Source organism: Vulpes vulpes, chromosome 8 (genome assembly GCF_048418805.1).
Source record: "Vulpes vulpes isolate BD-2025 chromosome 8, VulVul3, whole genome shotgun sequence".
In the NCBI taxonomy this organism is placed as follows: Eukaryota; Metazoa; Chordata; class Mammalia; order Carnivora; family Canidae; genus Vulpes; species Vulpes vulpes.
This window is the reverse complement of record NC_132787.1, coordinates 96,791,007-96,810,731: the sequence shown is the minus strand read 5'-3', so window position 1 is coordinate 96,810,731 and position 19,725 is coordinate 96,791,007. Positions and strand designations below refer to the sequence as shown.

Sequence of the window (19,725 nt, the reverse complement as noted above, 5' to 3'; positions counted from 1 at the left end):
CCTGTGCACCATGCACAGTGAGAGCAGCCACCAAAGAAGGGGGAGCACCCGGGCAGACTTGGGCACCAGGTTCAGGGCCTGGCTAAGGCTCACCCTCGCTGAGGGTCAGGCCAGCTGCTGCTGTAACCACTGCAGCGAGAGCCCCTGGGGTAAGTGGAAGTTGGGGGGCCCAGAAAGGGCAGGAGATGGAAGACCCTCCAAAGGTTTGCTGAAGGGACTATTACAGAGTGCAGGCGGGGTTGGGGGGATTAAAATGGGGTTACCAGATTCAGCAAATAAAAAAAACCAGGAAGCCAAGTTAAGTCAAATTTACATTTCATATTAACAATGACTCATATTTTGGGGATAAGTACTTATAGCTGTAATATTTGGGACATACCTATACTAAAGAATTATTCCTGATTTCCTAGAACTGCAAATCCAACTGAGCATCACATATTTCTTTCTGGCAGTGCTGGGTAAGGACACCCAAGGTCTGAGTGCAGCAGGAACCAGGCCGGGAGGGCCTGGGCAGGAGGAGGATGAGTCAGCCCAGAACTCGGCAAGGCAGGGAGGAAATGCACAGAGCCCACCGCCTCTGGTCTCCTACTCTGTGTCCCTTTAGCAAAGGAGCCCCCTGATGCAGTATTCTGGGGGTCCTTGACACCCAGCAGGGCAGAGAACAGATCTGGGCAGAGAGGCAGAAAAAAAATACGGCTCACAACAGAGATTTCTCTCCTCTCCTCACTGACACTTCAAAGATTCGGGTTAAAGTTACCTCTTTCCTGTAGGACCTACAATGGCGCCCACTGCATACAAGGCCAAGTTCAAGCTCCTTAGAATCCAAGGAGTCTTTGCCCTCTCCTCCTCATAGCAGGCAGGGCTCCCAGGTGAGCTAGGAACTCACGGTGGCTCGAGCTGGCCTCAGGACCCTTGAGAACTCATGCAACTCAGAGCTGGGAAGGCCCTTGGGGGGAACCTGTTCCCACCCCCTTCTGGGCAAGACATCAAACTTCAGGCAGGGTAAGGGGAAAGGACACACTGGATGCTACTTTGTCTCCAATCAACCCTCCTGGACCTACCATGGTCTAAGCCAGGAAGCCAGCGAGGGCTCCCAGCGGGGACCTGGATGCGCAGGGCAGGGTGCCACCTCTCATGATGGCCAGCCTTGTTCCGACTTGCTATCTGCCTCTCTGTCCCTCTTCTCTGAACAGAATTCAAGGTTCTTTTTCAAAGCTTTCCCTCTGGCACAGTGCTGGCAATGAGAACACAATGATTTTCCTTTAAAATTACATCCTTTTATTTTAATTCAACAGTTTAATTATAGTTATTAGATAACTAAAGATCTGCCTAATTTGGTACTTGTGGTATAATGAAAAAAACAACAACAACAACCCAAAACACAGGCTTTGGAATCAGATGACCTGGGTTTGTTGACATTTTTTTTCTTCAATAAATCTTTGCTGCATTTACTCTGGTGACAGAAATTCTTTCTGCAGCTGGAAGAGTCACACAGGGTCAGGGACCCTGGGTCCTGTCCTGGTAGAGTGTGGACTGTTCTGATGGAGGTTTAAGCTCCTGCTTTCTGCGCTGCTCCCCCTAGGACACACACAGTAGTCGCATTCGAATAAGATTACCTTTTCAATGGATAGTTTTATTTGTTAATTAAAGATCAAGATCACCAAACATCTTTTTCATATTTTTCTTACAAGGACTTGATTCAAATGATTTGTGATGCTTCTCCCATGGGAGAGTGTCCTCTCGTTTTTGCTGTTCTGAACTTGGCTTCCCTGGGTGAGTTTTAAGGAGCCTTTGAACTCTTCCAAGCAGTATAGGGAATAGTGTTCACTGTGGCTCCTTCTGCTCATGGTGCGCATCCTGAGAGGGAGGAAGGGGGTGGGATATATAAAGGATGTTGCCAAAGCTAGACCAACATGAAGGAGCGTTATGAGCCCTATGCTGGGAACGGCTGCTGGAGGGAAACAGCATAAAGCAGATCTCTGGCATGCAGCTGAGTATCTTGGGATGGGCAGCCAAAGAGAGGCCAGGCCCTGAGCAGAGGGACAGCTGCAGGGAATTAGAGCAGCTGGCCCACATGGGCAGAGGGGGAGGGACTCAACTGTTTGCTTTTACACACTGTGATTTTTTTTTTCTCAAGGGTAAGAATAGGGCAGAGAAGATGCCCCAGAAATAGTCTTGAGTGAGAATGAGTCAATGAATGGTTTTCCAGAGGTTGAGAACTTCCAGGGTCAGTGAGCCCCAGGAATCCAACACCTGGAGTCCTGTGAAGGGAAACATAATCCCTGGGTCAAGGCTGCTGAGGAAACAGTAGTGTTGTTAGCACGGCCTGTGTGTCGTCATGGCTGGGGCCCCAGGCTGGCGAGGGAGCAGTGGGGCCTGGTGTCTAGCACAGATCCAGATTAGAACTAATATATTTTTCTTAAATTGGAAGGTGATTTAGAGATCTAAAAGTCAAACTTTTACCCTGGTTTGGCCTGCAGGACTCAACATCATCATTCAAAGGAAAGCCCTTAAAGGACCCTCTGGATCTGATTTCTCTCCACATCAAATTTTCTGAGGCTTGAATATCACATATTGAGATTATGGATGATTTCAATTTTCTTCTTTTTTTTTCCTTAAGTTTTTGTTTATTTATTCATGAGAGAGAGAGAGAGAGGCAGAGACACAGGCGGAGGGAGAAGCAGGCTCCATGCAGGGAGCCTGACATGGGACTCAATCCTGGGTCTCCAGGATCAGGCCCTGGACTGAAGGCGGCACTAAACCGCTGAGCCACCCAGGCTGCCCTCAATTTTCTTCTTTAATATTTTCTGGATTAAAAAAATTTTGTTTTTGATCAGAGTGTTTCACCAGCCCCCCACCACTTTTCATGACATCCCCCATTCTCTTCTTTGTAAGTCTGGCTCTCCTATGGTGTTTCACTGATGTCCAGGGTGACTGGTCTCAGAGCAAGACTGAAATTCAGCCTGAGACCCATTGGTCAAGTCCCGCTGTGGAGAGGAGAGGTGCCTTTTCATAATTCCTCTGTCCAGACAGGGCTCATTTCTTCTCATGTTCACAAAGGTGCTGTATGTGCTAGCAAGGACAGGGTGACATTACCTGGGAAGTGAGTCTAGACAAAAGTACTTAGAGTGGCCACCATCACCCACTTGGGGATGTGCCATCAGATCCCAGTGGGCTCAGCTGCAGTTGTCAGGCCACCTGCCATTGCTGGAAGCTTGGCCATCGCTGCAGGATGCTTCCATGATGGTAAGCAGGGCTCTCTATGAGGTGCCACAGTGGCTCTGTGTTCTCTGGGATTTTCAAAGGCACACAACTCCAGGAAAAGTGCTTCATTTTGCCCCCTGGTTTCCCAGCCCAAGCCTCAGTCACTCTAAGCTATGGTGAAGCCATATTTTCTAAGCTCACTCTATTTTAACTTAACTGGGGGTTAATTTAACTGTTGAGGACATGGCAATGCTGGAAAGGGGATAAAACTGTGTGACACTCTGCTGACCTTCCGTTGTTCTTCATCTTTGAGGGCTGAGGGATTCTTATTGATTCAAACTTGTGTTTGGGCTGTCTTCTCAAGGACATCCTTTGGCTCATGTTTGAATACTTTCCCAGAAGGCTCCTCTGTCCCCCAGGCAGACTGATTTCTGAGCCCTCCCCACCAGTGACCCAGACAGGCCACATAGCCCCTGGTGTAGGGATAGCCATGCACCTCCCTCCTCCTGATGGCACTTTGATAATCAGAAAGATCAGGTGGGTCTTCTTTGCTTTCTCTCTTCCTTTCAGATTAAATGGCAACATGCACTAGACTTCAGAAATGCTCAAGGTAGAGCAGGTGAAGTGGGTGTGAGCTGGTGGCTTCCTACCTACCAACCTTCTCCGTTCACCTTTCTTGGTCGGATACTGGGCAGCCATGAACTCAAGGACCCCTTCCCAGCCTTGACAGATGAGTTTCATCAGTTTAAACCATTCATGATAGGGACACCTGGGTGGCTCAGTGGTTGAGCATCCGCCTTCGGCCGGGGCGTGATCCCAGAGTACCAAGATCAAGTCTCACATCTGGCTCCCTGCAGGGGGCCTGCTTCTCCTCCCTCTGCCTATGTCTCTGCCTCCCTCTCTCTGCATCTTTCATTAATAAATAAATAAAAGCTTCAAAAATAAATTGACCATTCATGATAATTCTTTTCCCTTTCCACCTCTGGGCACCCAGCCTCTGGTCTGGCCTGGCCATCCTCTTAGGCATGGCCATCCTTGGAGCAAAATTCCTCCCACACAGAGCCCAGGCCATGTGCGCTCAATTCCAGGTAAGCCCTAAGACCCATGCAGTCCGAATGGCTCCATTGATTCATAGATCTTTAATTCTTCCAAATCAACTTTAATCTACCCCAAGTGCTCTCACATTCATACTAGAACCGTGTGGAAACTTCTGGAGCTTCCTTCTGACATCAGTCCCTGGCTCCTGCTCTTTACTACCTGAGATACCTACTGACTTGGGCAGACTGGCGTGACCCTTCAGGTCAGGTGCCTCTGTGCTTTCCGCACAACATTCCCAGGTGCACCATGGTGCCAGCCCTTTGTTCACATGCGTCCTGGTGATCTCCCTCAAGCCTGAGGGAAAAGAATCTCTCTTTGATGCTACTTTCAAAGGCGCTCCCTGCAGGACATCAACAATGCTCTTCTGTGAACTTGGGCTTTTATTAAAGACAGATCAGGCTTTGCTTTGCAAAGTCCTCCCCAGGCAAGAACTTACCAAGGGCCTAGCTACCTGCAATGAAGAGAAGAAAACACTGGAAGAACACATATTAATATCTCCATGAATTGTCCCTTACCTCTTCTAAGAAATCTGATTCATCCTGTACCAGTTTGCCATTTAATGAGGGTGAGCGCCTAGAGGCAGAGGGACAGAGCTGAGGGGTGGGGGGTTGTTGATATTGACCAGTGAGTGGGGAGCATCTTTGGGGAAGCTCGTTTGCCAGTCCAGTGGGGGAAGGAGAGCCATCTTGGCCCTGGGGGCAGGAGAAAGTCCCATTCAGTTACCATCACAGGCCACGGTTTGGATTTCTGGATCTCTTGGGATCACACCCACAAATGCATCTGGCTCTGATACCAAAAGCTGAGATTCAGCAAGTCCAGTGGGGGTCAGGTACAGTGGTGCTGGTCCTGTAGGAGACAAAGATCAGGATCTCAGGATCCCATGGCCTGCAGGGAAGGCAGCCTCATGCACTGAATCAGAGACCATGTGAGTGGGGTGACCTCAGTAGTTGACACGAGTCAAGTGGGGAATGTATCCCCAGCAGAGGTGACAGCTTCTGGATGGGAGAGAGAATCGAGCTGATCCATCATAAGTATGGGTTAGAGGAAGGACAGTGGAAAATAAGCTTGGAAAAACAGTCTAATTTTTTTGGACAAATCTCAAAGAACACTGAAAGGCCTGACAGAGGGGAGCATGTGTTTACTTTAGCTGAAAATTCATCAGTTATACATGCTCATGGTTTAAATGCCCCGTCCTCAGACCCAGCTCTCACTGCCCCCTCCTCCCCAAGCTTCCAGCTGCTTCTTTTAGTATTTATCTTCCTTGTTTTAAATATGACATATAGGGGATCCTGGGAGACACAGTTGGTTGAGCATCTGACTCTCAGTTTAGACGCAGGTCATGACCTCAGCATCATGAGATCAAGCCCCTCTTTGGGCTCTACACTTAGTGTGGAGTCTGCTTGAGATTTTCTCCCCTTTCCTTCTGCCCCTACCACCCTCTCAACTCATTCCTGAGCATACTCTTTCTCAAATAAATAAATAAATCTTTTTATAAGTAAATATTAAATAAGACACATATTACCACTATTTGATTTTCCAATTTTGAATGTCATTCCCTGAATTTCCACCCTAGAAGATGAAGATGTCACTCCTTCCCATTGAACACAAATATATTTCCTATCCTTGGCAATATTGTTGCATGATAACTTCAGTTAAACAAATATTTTGCCCTTACATTATTAATATGTCAGTGATATTGAATTACATAGCATACCGTGATAACACTTTTCTTGCTTGCTTATTTTTGTGCCTTTCCTAAAATTAATCATTGTCTTTGTTTGGTTTTGTTTTGGTTAGGTTTTTAATTGCTTATGATTAATTAAACCCTAAAGTATAAAATTAAACTCCAATTTTATAAATCTGGGGTAATACAAAGTATATAAATCTCCTTTCAAGATGCTCAGACACCTGTGGTGGCCTACCAGTTTTGTCTTCCTGGGAGTCTTTCCTGAAGCCTGCTCTCATCTGGATGATGATCCTGGAGGTGTGTGCCCAGCCATCACCGCACCTGGGGTACTATTCCCTTGCCTTCCTCTCACCCCCCACCCCCGCCCCATATATTGGTGGAGCACATCTCCCAGTAGCTTCCTGGTGAAAGGTGCATGAGAGGTAAATTTGTCGACACTTAAATACCTGGAAAAATCGTTCTTCTACTCTTGGAATTGACTGATAGTTTGGCTGGAAATAGAATTCTACATTGAAGACCATTTTTTTTTAAATTGTAAAAATGTTGCTCCATTGCCTTAAACATTGTTGCCATTGAGAAATATGAAAATATTTTGATTTCTGCTTCCTTTGTATGTGACAGGATTTTCCTTTTAAATCTCATTTATTTTCTTTTGTCCCCAGTGTTCTGAAAGTTCACCATGGTTTGCCTGGCTGTGGGTCTTTTTCCATCCACTGTGCTGGAACAGTCCCTCTCAATGTGGAAATGCTTCCTTCGGGTCTAGGAAGTGTTCTTGAACTACTTTGTTGAGGATTTCCTCTGACAGTAGCTATTTTTTTCTACCCTCTGATTATAGATGGAAATACCATTTCTCTCAATGTAACCAGATTCTGTGATCCTAGAACGCATCAGGCCCTTCATGTCAGCAAGTTCCCTTGGAACCTGTCTGTCTATAAGTCCTATCTTGTCATCGAGACTTGCCCTGAGCACCCCACTAAGGTGACCCTGTCTCCATTCATTTGGGCTGCAGTGACACAATACCACCAACTGGGTGGCTTCTAAACAACAAATGTCTATTTTCTCACAGCTGTAGAGGCTGGAAGTCCAGGGTCATGGCACTGGCACAGTCAAGCTCTCTGAAAGCCCTCTTCTGGTTTGCAGACTGCCAACTTCCTGCCATGTCTTCTCCAGCTGGGAGGGACTACAGGCCTCTCTGAGGTCCCTCTTATAAGAACACTAATCCCATGTGTTTGGGTTTCCATGCTTATAACCTAAAGCCCCACATCCTAATACTTCACCTTTCGGGGTTAGGACTTCAACACGTGAACATTCAGAACACAGCACACCCCATCCAGCATTCCCAGGCATGTTGCTCTGTTTGATTCTACTCACCACATCGTAGGTGCTCAACGTTTGTTGACCTGAGCTAAGTTGGAGTATCTGAGCTACAATTTCTCCATCTTTAAGATGAAGAGGTTAGACTACAATTTTCAGGGCCCTATTGGCTCTAACATCCCATAACTCTACTAACTTCCCTGTGTTGGAAAATGACTTTTACAAGTCATTAACATGAGAACAAAACAATACCTGTCAGTGTGTTTGTCTGCCTGTGTTGGGGTGTTTGTCTGCCTGTGTTGTGTGTGGTTTTTTTTTGTTTTGTTTTGTTTTTGTTTTTGGTTTTAGTGGGGGTTTTTTGTTTTTTTTTGTTTTTGTTTTTGTTTTGTTTTGTCTTGTTTTGTTTGGTTTGGTCTGCCTGTATTTAATGAATTCTTTAGCATAATGTTTATGGGCAAGCATGTCCTGTGAGCTGGAGTTGCTGAGCCCCCCCCCATTAGAGCCCCCAGGGGCTGCCAGTCACAAAACCTGCACCACCTTCAGGAAAGGAAAAAACCCCCCTGAGAGCCTGGGGCCAGTGATGTGAATGACCTCCATCTCCAGGAACGCGCTACTCCTTTCTCTCCGGACACCTGGGAGTCATCCCAGGCTGTTCCCATCTTAAAGCGCTTCCCATCTAATCAGTTACCAGGCCTCCTCCATCCTGCTTCTGAGGCTTCTCACCACCACCACCTCCACCACCACCACCCTCCATTCCCTTCACCTCCCCAGGATGGCTTTCATCGGCTCTCTGGGGGCCTCTGATCATGGCCTCCTAACTTATGTCCCTCCACCTGCCTTATCCTCCAAAACATCCTCCAAAAAAATCTAAGACACAAAACAGACTACATCCTCTCCTTACTAAAAAACCTGTCATTGCCACCACCCCTCACGCGCTCTCAAAGTAGGAGAGAGAATTCCATAAATATCCACACTTCCTACGTTAGTGTCTTATGGTTGGTTGATGACGCCCATTGCACAGGTGGGCCATCTGATACCCAGAACAGCCCTCTGATCTAGGTAGAAGCCCTTGGGAAGACAAGAGCCTTGGCCCAGCAGATGGACACATGAGCGGCCCAGGACACTCAGGAGGCATGTGTGGAAGTCAGATTCCTGACTTCAGCCAGTCCTCTTTCTGGTGCTGCTCCCTTCCAAAGACCACGTCTAATTAGTTGTTATAAACCAGGCTCAGATATGGGTAACCACAAAGATGATGGGACAGATAAAAACAAACAAAAACAAGAAACACAGCCATGACAAAGCAGCATCTAACGTCAGTCCTGCCTGGTGGTGGTGGCCATAGCACTGGGGCTTCTACGGGAGCTTCCATCCTCGCCAGGACTCCACAGGAGGCTGGGGTTTCAGTGGCCACTTCAGAAGTCTCTGTGTCATGTGCATGGGGCCATGCCATCCTGACACCCCCCTGAGAGGCCAGAGCAGGGTCGTTTGCCAGTGCAGAGTTGATCAAGAAGGCAGTGCAAATCTCCTGGAGCACACTCTGAGCAAGGCTAAAAATTACCTCACCACTGACAAGAGACTACATTTTTTTAATTTGATGAGTAAAACTCATGTTGGTCATCTCGGCATCCAGCTCTACAAACCTGCTGGTTGGCAAGGGCGCCCCCCTGTGTTACTACGGTGGAATGCCAACTCGGTCTAGGTGGCCTCAACCCAATCTCCCTGCGATGGTCTCCTGCCAGCCTTTTCCCCTGGTTTCTGGCCAGGGGGCCCACTTTGTGTGCCCTGAGGAGAAACGCCAGGCTAGGGTCGGCCCCTGGGAGTGGGTGCAGCAGCACCAGGCTCGTGGGAGAGCCTCTCCAGCCAGACTGAACGTTTTGTCCCTCTGCATGCTCCACACCCTTACCCTCTCAGAAATGACTCAGGATCCCAGGATGTCGGGGTGGGTTGTATCTCTTGGTTTGTACTCCATTAGAAACTAAAGCTGAGCATTTTTAAAGTATGCATTACTTCATTTTAAATCACAATAAGAGGAACACCTGAGTGGCACAGTCTGTTAAGCCTCCAACTCTTGGTTTCCGTCCAGGTCCTGATATCAGGGTCCTGGGATCGCACCCCACACTGGGTACTTTGCTCAGCTCAGAGTCTGCTTGTCCCTCACCCACCCCCTCAGCAACCTGCCCCCCTTCAAATAAATAAATAAATAAATAAATAAATAAATAAATAAATTTAAAAAAATAGCAATGATAAACCTATAGTAACACATTTTAATGAAAAAAAATACTAGATCTTTAAAAAAAAAACAGAGAAAAGAATGTTTTACACTTTTGCAAATCTGTTGAGTGTCTGGCTCAGCAGACAAGAACTAGATTCTTATGCTCGTTTCTGCATTCAGTTTTTTGCCATGTCACACATCACATGGCCTCTGGAAGATTCCCCTGTATGCTCGTGCAAGAATGAGAGTGAAGACGGCAAATAACATTCAGTATTTTTGTGAAAACATGTTTGACCTCAAGACCCACAGAAAGGGTCCCCCTGTGGGCCCCAAAGAACTGTAAGAACTGCTGAGTTAAAAACATAGACACATGAAGGGTGCCTGAGTGGTTCAGTGGTTGAGCATCTGCCTTTGGCTCAGGTCGTGATCCTGGGGTCCTGGGATCAAGTCCCACATTGGGCTCCCCACAGGGAGCCTGCTTTTCCCTCTGCCTATGTCTCTGTCTGTCTGTCTCTCTCTCTATGTGTCTCATGAATAAAGAAATAAAATCTTAAAAAAAAAAAAAAGACTATAGACACAGGAGCCACAGGCCTGGGTACTGATCTAGAAAATAACATTTTTGTTAATAGCCAACTTTGATGTTCAGGTTTCCCTTTCTTTGCTGGCCAAAGGACACAGAGCCCTGAGATTGGCAGGGTGCATGCTCCCATAGATGTCCTATATGCAAGAGAGTGGAGGGAATGTCCCCAGATGGTCACTGTGTCCCATGAGATCCTGACCCATAGGCCCACCCATGCAGGAGGGCAAGCCTTCCAGAGAGTCACCGACATTTGGATGAACGCTTTTCAGTGTTTCTCACTGCTTGGTCACCACTTGGAGCCTGCCAGGCGGCTAACATTGTCAGAGGGCTCTACTTTCTGTTCAGGATACTCCTGGGCTCCTGAGCAGAAAGAAGAAGGGGATGCTCTTTCCTCTAAAAGAAGAAAGTGGAGAAAGATTTCTTGCCTGTCCCAAGAAACAGATCTGTCCCTGAGCCAACCCTTGCCACCCAAAAGCCCTGCTCAGAGGTCCTGGCCCTGGGCAACTACTTTCTGCCCTCCTCGAGGTCCCTGGGCAGCCCCACACCTCCTGAGTTTCACCAGATTTCATGATGGCTCTTTCCACAGAGTAGACAGTAGCCTATGAGGCCTTACCCTCCCAAGAAGTCTCTAGTGATGGGGACTAGAGACAACTGGAAGAGCCAGCAGAGGAGGAGACTTTGCAGTATGTTCCCCCCTGAGGCTGACCCCATGGTGGTGTTGACTGAGGTGTCCAGGGAGGAGGGGGTCAGTGGTGATACCTCAGGCCTGGGATAAGGGGCTTCTGGAGTCAGCTGCTGTGGTTTTGAGCCAGCCGCTTACTACCTATGCGACCTTGGGAAGGTGTCTTTGCCCTTCTCAACTCTAGTTTCTTCATCTGTAAAACTGTAAAACTAACAGAATCCCCTTTCCCAGTTGTGGTAGGATTTAGAGATCATATATGCAAAGCACTGAGGAGCTGGCCAGGGGGCCAGTAGACCTGAGGCCTCAGCCATCTCATTTCCTGATTGTGTGTGGCCCGGGTGAGTTCCTTTTAGGAAGACCCTACTTTGAAACATTTCTAGACTGTGACCGCTCCTCACATCTATTCTGTTATCATCCCTGACCCCAGCCAGTATCATCTTTTGTCTGAATTAATGCAGGAGCCTCTTAACTCATCTCTCTACCTCTGCCTCAGCCCTCCTCTCTGCAGTGACCAGAATTAATTTCTAAGTCAGATGGTTGGGGATGGTTCTGCTTAAAACCCTCTACTAGCTTCCCATTAGACTCAGAACAAAACTCAAGTTCTTTCAGTTGCCTCCTAGGCCCTACAGGATCCACCTTCTCCCCACTTTGAGTTCACCTCCTAACTCTCACCACTGCCTCTCATGCCCCATAGCCCAGTCACAATGGTCTCCTGTTCCTTCTCCATGCCAGGAATCCTTTGACCTCAGGACCTTTGCACTTACTATCTCCTTTACCTAGAACTTTCCCCCAAAACATTACGTGAATTGTCTCCTAATTTCTTTCAGGCCTTAAAGCAAAAGTCACCTTTCAGAGGGACTTTCTCTGGACATCCTATTTAAACATCTCAGATGTCAGTCCCTGGTATCTTATTCTGTTTGATTTTACTCATCACATCATAGATGCTCAGTATTTGTTGAACTGGGTTGAAATGGATTTTCTGGACAGTAATTTCATCTTTAAAATGAGGGCCTTGGATGAGAATTCTCAGGGTCCTCCTGGCTCTAATCTCCCATAACTCTGCTTATGCCCCAATATTGGACAATGCCTTATATCTGTAAATATGTTTGTTTGCCTGCAGTTAATGAATTATTTAACACGTGAGCAAGAGTTCTGTTACATGTCCTGATTCAGCTTACAGAACATCACAGGAGCATGAACCCTGCCCGTCTCAGTGCAGTGAAGGTTCTTTGGATGAGCAAAGGGAAAGGAATCTGAACTCCAAATGAGAGCCATTGGGGGGGGGGGGGGGGAAGGTAGGGGTTAGATATCTACCCAGGCTTGTGGTTCACATGATCATATTCGTAATTCATCAGTTCTCCAAGAGGTCTGGGGCCCTTTGGGGGTGCCCAGGACTCTTTCAGGGAGGCCTCCTGGCTGCCCACCTCTCCCCTGCCCCTACAGCAGTTCCCTAACTCCGGTCCCTCTCCTGGAGCAGCCAGAGTGATCTTTGTAAAATGCCACCTGACCTCCTCTGGATTCCGAAAAAAAGCCTTCCCCTCCAAGGGCTTCCCAGGGCTTTGCCTGCATGTGCACAGACACGTTGTCAGAGCTGTCAGGGTGTGGTGGCCAGAATGGTGTCCCTGGGCCTGAGGACACATCCTGAAGCAGCCCCCCACGGCTCAAACAGAATGGAAGTGTCCCGTTTTCGCTTTAAGTGTGTGGGGATTTTGCATCATAGATCCATTTTTTAAAATTTAAGTGTGTATTTCTGTGCTCTCATGCGACCTGGAGAAAGGCAAGTCACGTTTCTTTTGTGACCTCTGGATTTCCTTGCACATCCTCAAATGCCTCTGGAAGCAGGGGGCCACCTGCGCTTTCCTTTGAGAAACAAGACCCCCAGGAGAAGCCCAGCTCTTCCGTGGGGGTGCGGGAGGCCTGGCCTGAGACCCTGGGGCCTCCCCCCTCCAACCTGTGTCCCTGGTCTTGGGGTTCTCTCCCTGGGGGAAGGGGGATGGATCCTCCTGGATGTCTGATGCCATTGCCCTCCAAACCCTCCTCCCCTGCCGCGGCTCCTATAGGGCATGGGTCACCCAGCCGCCCATCCGGGACGCTCACCCTGGCGGCTCCGCGGAGGCCTGGCCTGTCCGGGCTGCGGGGGGCGGGCGGCGGGGTCGCGCCGCAGTTCCCGCTGCCGCCGCGCGGTGGGGTGTCGGGGAAGGAGCCGCGGCCCGACCGAGCAGCAGAGGCCCAGCGGCGGGGCCCGCCCTGGGGGGCGCCCGGCTGCGGACGCGTGGGACGGCCCGAGCCCCTCCCGCCTCACTTGGTGGGACACACAGTCTCTGCGTGTTTCCAAACCCTTAAGATTTGCGTCCCCCCATCCCTCCCATCCCCCTGGTGGCCTTCCCGTGTCATATGGGCCTGAGAGCGGCCGCGAGGGAGTCGGTACTTTGCTGCTCAGCAGCTGTGTGACCCTGGAGGAATGGGCGCACCATTCTGGGAGGGGGTGGCCGCATCTGAACAAAGATGGGGTGCAACTGTCTGCCCAGAGGATTTGGTAGAAGGTGAAGGGTGTGAGGGCTGCAATGTTGCACAGTGGCCCGTGCTCACCCCGGAGGTCTCTGGAGCAGAGGCAGGGATCCCTACTAGGACGGTGGCCCTGCAAGCACAGCCTGTTGCAGGAGAGGCCCTCAGAGCACTGGAGGGTGGGAGGTTTGCAAGCCAGGCCAGTGGGAGCAAGGCCAGGCCTCGGGATGGGCACGGATCACTCACTGATTATCGGAGCACCCACGATGTCAAGGAACCCACAAGGCACCTCTGAAACCCTTCCAGGGTCTTTCCCATATTTCCTGGGACGTCTCTGCCCTCAAATCAAACTGCTTTGCTGGTGCAGCGGGTGGGAGACGGTGACCTCCCAGCTCTTCCTGCGGCGCATAGGCAAGTGAGCTCCCCACCCACAGGGAACTTGAAAACTTTCCTGGTTGTGTGTGTGCAAGAGGTGCATGAAGGAGAGAGTTTGTGCATTCTTTTTGTATAGATTTTATACATCTATTCACAAGAGTCACACAGAGAGAGGCAGAGACATGGGCAGAGGGAGAAGCAGGCTCCTTGTGGGGAGTCTGATGCTGGACTCCATCCCAGGACACGGGGATCAGGACCTGAGCCAAAGGAGTCACCCAGATGCCCCGAGGCTTTGTGTGTTCACAGTTAATATTGCCTGAAAGCAACGTCCAGGTGGTCAAACCTGAGGCTTCCTGTCTCCATCCCACTCTGATTATCGCTGATTCCTATGGACTAGAGACAGTAGACCCCACACCAGAGCCTGGAGAACCCAGGTGTCTACGGGGTGCCACGAGCCCTGAACTAGCTCTGTCTGAGCTCAGCCTGGGCAGACTCCCAGGGATGCTGGGGAGCTTAGGCACCCTTCTGCCAGAGGCAGGTGACCCCCTCCTCACCTCCCATGCCACCCTTCACGCTGGGGCTCTCCTAGCTGGACTCTGACCTCCCATCTGCATCCCCCTATTTTTCCACTTGCTTCCTGGTGTTCTCTCCAGCCCAGCCCCAACTCTCAATATTTTAGAGGAAGGCCCACAGTTTCTCCAACAATAATCCTGAGGGGCTCCAACACACTTCCCGAACTAGCCACTCCTCATTTCTCTCAGGGGATCCTGGGAGGCCCACACCACCTACCTGCCAGGGTCCTCTGGAACCTGAGTGTTGCCCAGGATTGGCTGGCATGTGTCCTGCAGGTCCCCCCATAGCCCTCCATAAAACTCCTGGCAGCCTTCGGGCCTGACCACCCAGTGCACTAACATACTGGCCATATGGGGCCACAGCCAGCCAGCCTCTACCCTACTTCTGGCCTTCCTGTGTATTCTCTAACTGCTCCTGTGTGTTGACCTTGCCTCCTGAGTCAGACTGTGAGTCCCTGGAAGGCAGGGCCATGGCTTGGCCTGCCCTAGCAGTCCCCCCATTGAGTGCCTGGCCAGGCCTTGGGCCGAGAGGGGCACTTAGAAAATGCTTGTCAGGTGGCACCTAAGGAGGTGAGCTAGGTCAAAGTTGTGTGGGGTGTGGGACTCTAGAAGCAGCAGCAGCCCGAAGTGACTATGAATGACGATAAACAATGATTGCAGGAAGGAAGAGAAACAGTTCCATGTTAAAAACAAGAATCTAAATAACTAAATAAAAGAGGGTCACTGACAGGTCACCAGCTACAGTAACACCTCCCCTACCTGGAGCTGTTGAAATCCATGATTCATACTCGGAATCCCTGCTTTTATGAACATTTCTAACAAATGCAGGCATCTGGTTGGTAAATTCACAACAGATTAGGAGCAACAAATCAAAGTATCATTAAACTGCTTTGAGCTGACATTCTGACGGCAGGGAGATGGATGAGACGGATCATCTGCGCAGGGCCACGGTAAGGACCCAAGCCCAGCAGCCTGGGGCCATCCGGGCAGCGGCGGAGCCACACCTAGGCAAGGCGGCGCCCTCTCACCTCGTGTCACTTTGCAGCTCACTATGGAAATGATGTTGATAATGATTAACCCTGAATCACGGACAGAAATTAAATGACATTCAAATGACTGTTGAAGACGTTAAGGAAGCACCTTATTCATTTTAAGTTCGTTTCCCTACAAAACGGTTGGAATTTTTTTAAGGTAGATCGAAAGAGCACATCCTCTGCTGGCTGAGAAACGATTATGCAGCTTCCTCCTCTGGTGTCGGAGAGCTTTGTGCACCTCCTTTCATTGGCAGGGTGCACAATTGATCACCACTTGAGAGACAAGAGGGTGGGTGCCTCACTTGAGGATCCCATGGCTGAAGTAGAAGGGCAAGTCTCAGTGTCAAGTGTTCTCGAGGCTTCTATCAGCTCCACTTCCCCATGGCTGCCTCTCTCTGGGATGATTCAGCCCCACCCCGGGGGCTCCAGATGGTGCTTACTGTCCTGATGTTGCAAAATGTCCTCTTAGCTGTTTTTTTCTATTATGGTCATCGTTCCCCTACCCCCACCCTTCCACACACAGCAGCCGGGAAGGCCCTGGGTGTGACTTGATTCACCCGTACTGTGTCTCCACGCTAGCACACCTCAGCACTAGACATCCCACCATTGGTATCACTTTGTTTCAAGCTCTGGATCTCTGCAGACAGGTTCTTCAGGAAGGGGATGTGCTGGACACTCAGCCCAGTGGGGCGGCTAACCCAGAGTTAACCATTCACCAAGAGGCGGTATGGCATAGAGGGCTTTAAGGTCAAACTTCCTGAGTTCAAATTCCAGTTCTGCTACCTACTAACTGTGTAGCCTTGGGAGAGTTACTTAATCTCTCTGTGTCTTGGTTTCCCCATCTGTAAAATACACATAATAGCAATACTTCACTCACTGGGTTGTTGTAACTGTTAAATAAGTTGATACGTGCCAAGTGCTTAAAACTATGCCAGAGGGCACCTGGGTGGCTCAGTGGTTGAATGTCTGTCTGCCTTCGGCTCAGGTCATGATCCCAGGGTTCTGCGATCAAGTCCCACATCAGGATCCCCGCTGGGAGCCTGCTTCTCCCTCTGTGTCTCTGCCTCTCTCTGTGTGTCTCTCATGAATAAATGAATAAAATCTTTTTTAAAAAAATAAAAGCATGCTGGGAACTTAGTAAGCATTTGACAGATACGAGTTGTTCTTGCTAATGCAGGATGATTTACATACATCGTCTCCATAACCTGTCTCAAATCCGTTTTTAGACCAAGTCTAGTTATAAAGAATCTTGAGTTGCCATGCCCATCCAGTAAGGTAGGTATCAGCTTTCCCATTTTGCAGCTGAGGCTCCCGAAACACAAAGTCTAGTGAGGTCAGAGTGCCAGAAGGTAGCAGAATTGGGATTTGTATCTGGGGGCTATGGTCTGACTGTTTGCATCCCTCCCAATACAGGGTATTGGGAAGTGGGACTTTGGGGGTACTTCTTAGGTCAAGAGGGCAGAGCCCACGTGACTGGGATTAGTGCCCTTGTGCAAGAGACCTCAGAGGGCTAACCTATCCCTTCTGCCACGTGAGATTGCAGCCAGAAGGCACTGGCTATGAACCAGCCCAGGAGAAGGTGGGCTCTCACCAGACACCAGATCTACCTGTGTCATGATCTTGGGACTTCCAGCCTCCAGAACTGTGAGAGATACACATTTGTTGTTTATAGCCACCCAGTCTCTAGTATTTTGTTATATCATCCGGAACAGACTAAGACACTAGGTCTACCTGACATTTGAGTCATGATCTTTCCGGAACATCATAATGGCCTGTCTCTGTCAAAATGCCTGAGAGAATAACTTCCTTGGGAAAGTGAGTAAGAGAGTAGTCTTCCCGCTTCTGAAAACTGGAATCCCTGCTCTCAAATCCTGCTTCAGAGACTGAATCACTCAGATATGACAAAGTTCCAGAACCTAAGAAGGAGAGCTTTGGGAGGAAGGAGTGCACTTGCATTTTTTCCATAGCAGAGAAGCCTGAGAGGCAAAGGTTGTCCATTATCATCATTTGTGAATGTTCTGGTGACCTATTGTTCTGTAACCAATCACCTCAAATTTTAGCTTAAAATTACTACAGTTGACCCTTGAACAATATGGGCTTGAACTACACAGGTGCAGTTATACACAGATTTTTTTCAATAAACATAGTACAGTATGCGTATGTTCTCTCCCTTATGATTTTCTTAATAAATAACATTTCTTTTTTTTTTAAGATTTTATTTATTTATTCATGAGAGACACACAGAGAGAGAAGGGCAGAGACACAGGCAGAGGAAGAAGCAGGCTCCATGCAAGGAGCCCTATGCGGGACTCGATCCCGGAACTCCAGGGTCATGCCCTGGGCCAAAGGCAAGCACTCAACTGCTGAGCCACCCAGGGATCCCCCAATAAATAACATTTCCTTTTCTCCAGCTTCCTTTAGAGTAAGAGTGCAGTATATAATACATACATACAACATATACAATATGTGTTCATCAGCTGTTTATGTTATCAGTAAGGCTTCTGGTCAACAGTAGGCTATTAGCAGTTAAGTTTTGAGGGAGTCAAGACCTTCACATGGATTTTCAACTGCATGGAGGGGTCAAGCACCCCTTAACCTCTGTGTTGTTCAAAGTCAACTGTACAATCATTTTATTGTCATCTTTCCCAGTTCTGGGGGCAGGCAGGGCTCAGCCTAGTGGTTTTCACTTCAGGGTCCTTCTGGAAATTGCAGTCAGATGCTGGCTGGGCCAATCCTCTGGACTCCTCACTCACAAGGCTGATCTGATGGTCAACTGAGACCTAGTGGGAGCTGTGGGCCAGAACACCAACAAGTGGCCTCTCTAGGTGACCTGGGCTTCCTCACAGCATGACTGCTGGATTGCAAGAGCAAGACCTCCAAGAAAATGGGATAGACGTGTATGGCATTTCTCCTACCTAGCTTCTAAAGTCACACAGTGACTCCTGCAGTGACTTCTACTCATCAGGCAGTCACAAAATCCCATCTGAGCTCAAGGAAAGGAGACATAAACCATATTTGTGGGGAGGAGCGTCGAGAGAGTATTGTAAGATGGGATATACCATAGGGGCCGTCTTTATAAAATACAATATGCCTCATGGAAGGCTTTCCTGAAAGAATTTTCTATTTGAAGGAAAAAGGTAATGTGAATTATGGCTCTGACAAGAACCCCTCCCTCTAGTCACGTCTGACGGTAGCTCCTTTGGGGAACCGGCCACAAGAGACAGGATTGGCAGCAAGATTTACTGCTCTGCCAAAGCTGTCATTGAAATAAATAGGATTAGAACTGCAGTGACTTCATCATCCGGACTATTCTAATAACATGTAATTTGCAGCCATGCTGTGACCAGCAAAACCGCCAGGGCATGTGAGTGGGAATGCCTGGCCACCTCTGGGATGGGTGCATTTGGTAGAAATCTTGCAGGCCCTTGACTTTGTCCACCAGGAGACAGATCTTAAATCTTCCCCTTACTGGCTTTTTTTTTTTTTTATGCCGACAAAAAGTCTGCCTACCCCAGCCCCCTTCTCTGAGGTCCCAGTTCCAAGCCAGGGAGCTCTGGAAATCAAGTCAAACCAGTTGAGAGCTTTCCTGCTGGAGAGCACAATTGTGCTGGGGCCTGGCTCTCAGGAGACCTATGTCCAACTTCCAGGCAGGCTTGGTAACCGGCCATGATCCAGTCTGGCAGCCCTGTTATACAGTGGCTCCTAAGATGTGGAGCACAAACTGCAGGATTGGGAAAAGACCTCCTACCCTAGCTGGCCTCATCCATTTCCCCATGGCTGCCTGACCCAGCCAGCTGCTGGCTTCCTTCTGGTCTCTCTCACCTCAGCTCCCAACCACTGCTGCATAAAGCACAGCCTCCTCCCAACCCTAGCATCCAAGGCCCTCCTGTGCATATCCACCCTCCCAGATTTGGTGTTGCTCTGGGCCCTGCCTCTTCCGGTCTGCGCAATGAGAGGCAGGGATGGCCTTGCACAAAGACAGAAGAGCAGAAAGTGCCTTCATTGCATCCTTGAGGCTCATGCTCCTCTGCAACCATCCTGTTCACTGGAGCTGTGGAGTGAGGCTGCCGATGAGCCTAGGGACCAGGGAGGGGAGGCAAGGTTCAGGCCCCTGGAGGCAATGGGCCACTGCCCCAGTGATTTTACTGCCTCTGGTCCATCTCTTGCCCCTGCAGATGCTCATCCCTACTGTGGGCTCTTATGATCGCACAGGGGGCTTCCCTATCTAATGAATTGCCCTTGATCTCAGCTCCCCATCTCTGAACTCTCAGTACAAAGAAGCAAGGAAGTCCAGGAAGTTTCCTGAAGTGCTGGGTAGCTGACTTCACCCAGAAAAACCAGATCTAGAGGAATGTTAATAACACTACCACCATTTATTGAGCATCTACTATATGCCAAGCACAATATCAAATGCCCTCTTCTCTCCTCAATACTTAATCCTTCTCTTCTCAGTATTTAATCG

The 19,725-nt window shown here is 49.1% G+C and overlaps 1 long non-coding RNA gene across 1 annotated transcript; it reads right to left on the bottom strand.

The window, feature by feature from the left end:
- Window positions 1-4,844: 4,844 nt before the first annotated feature.
- LOC140599849 (uncharacterized) lies at window positions 4,845-14,609 on the bottom strand. Its single transcript, XR_012002830.1, has 2 exons — window positions 14,447-14,609; window positions 4,845-5,148 (listed from the first exon to the last, which is right to left on the bottom strand). It is a non-coding gene; the product is annotated as an uncharacterized lncRNA (long non-coding RNA).
- Window positions 14,610-19,725: the final 5,116 nt, after the last annotated feature.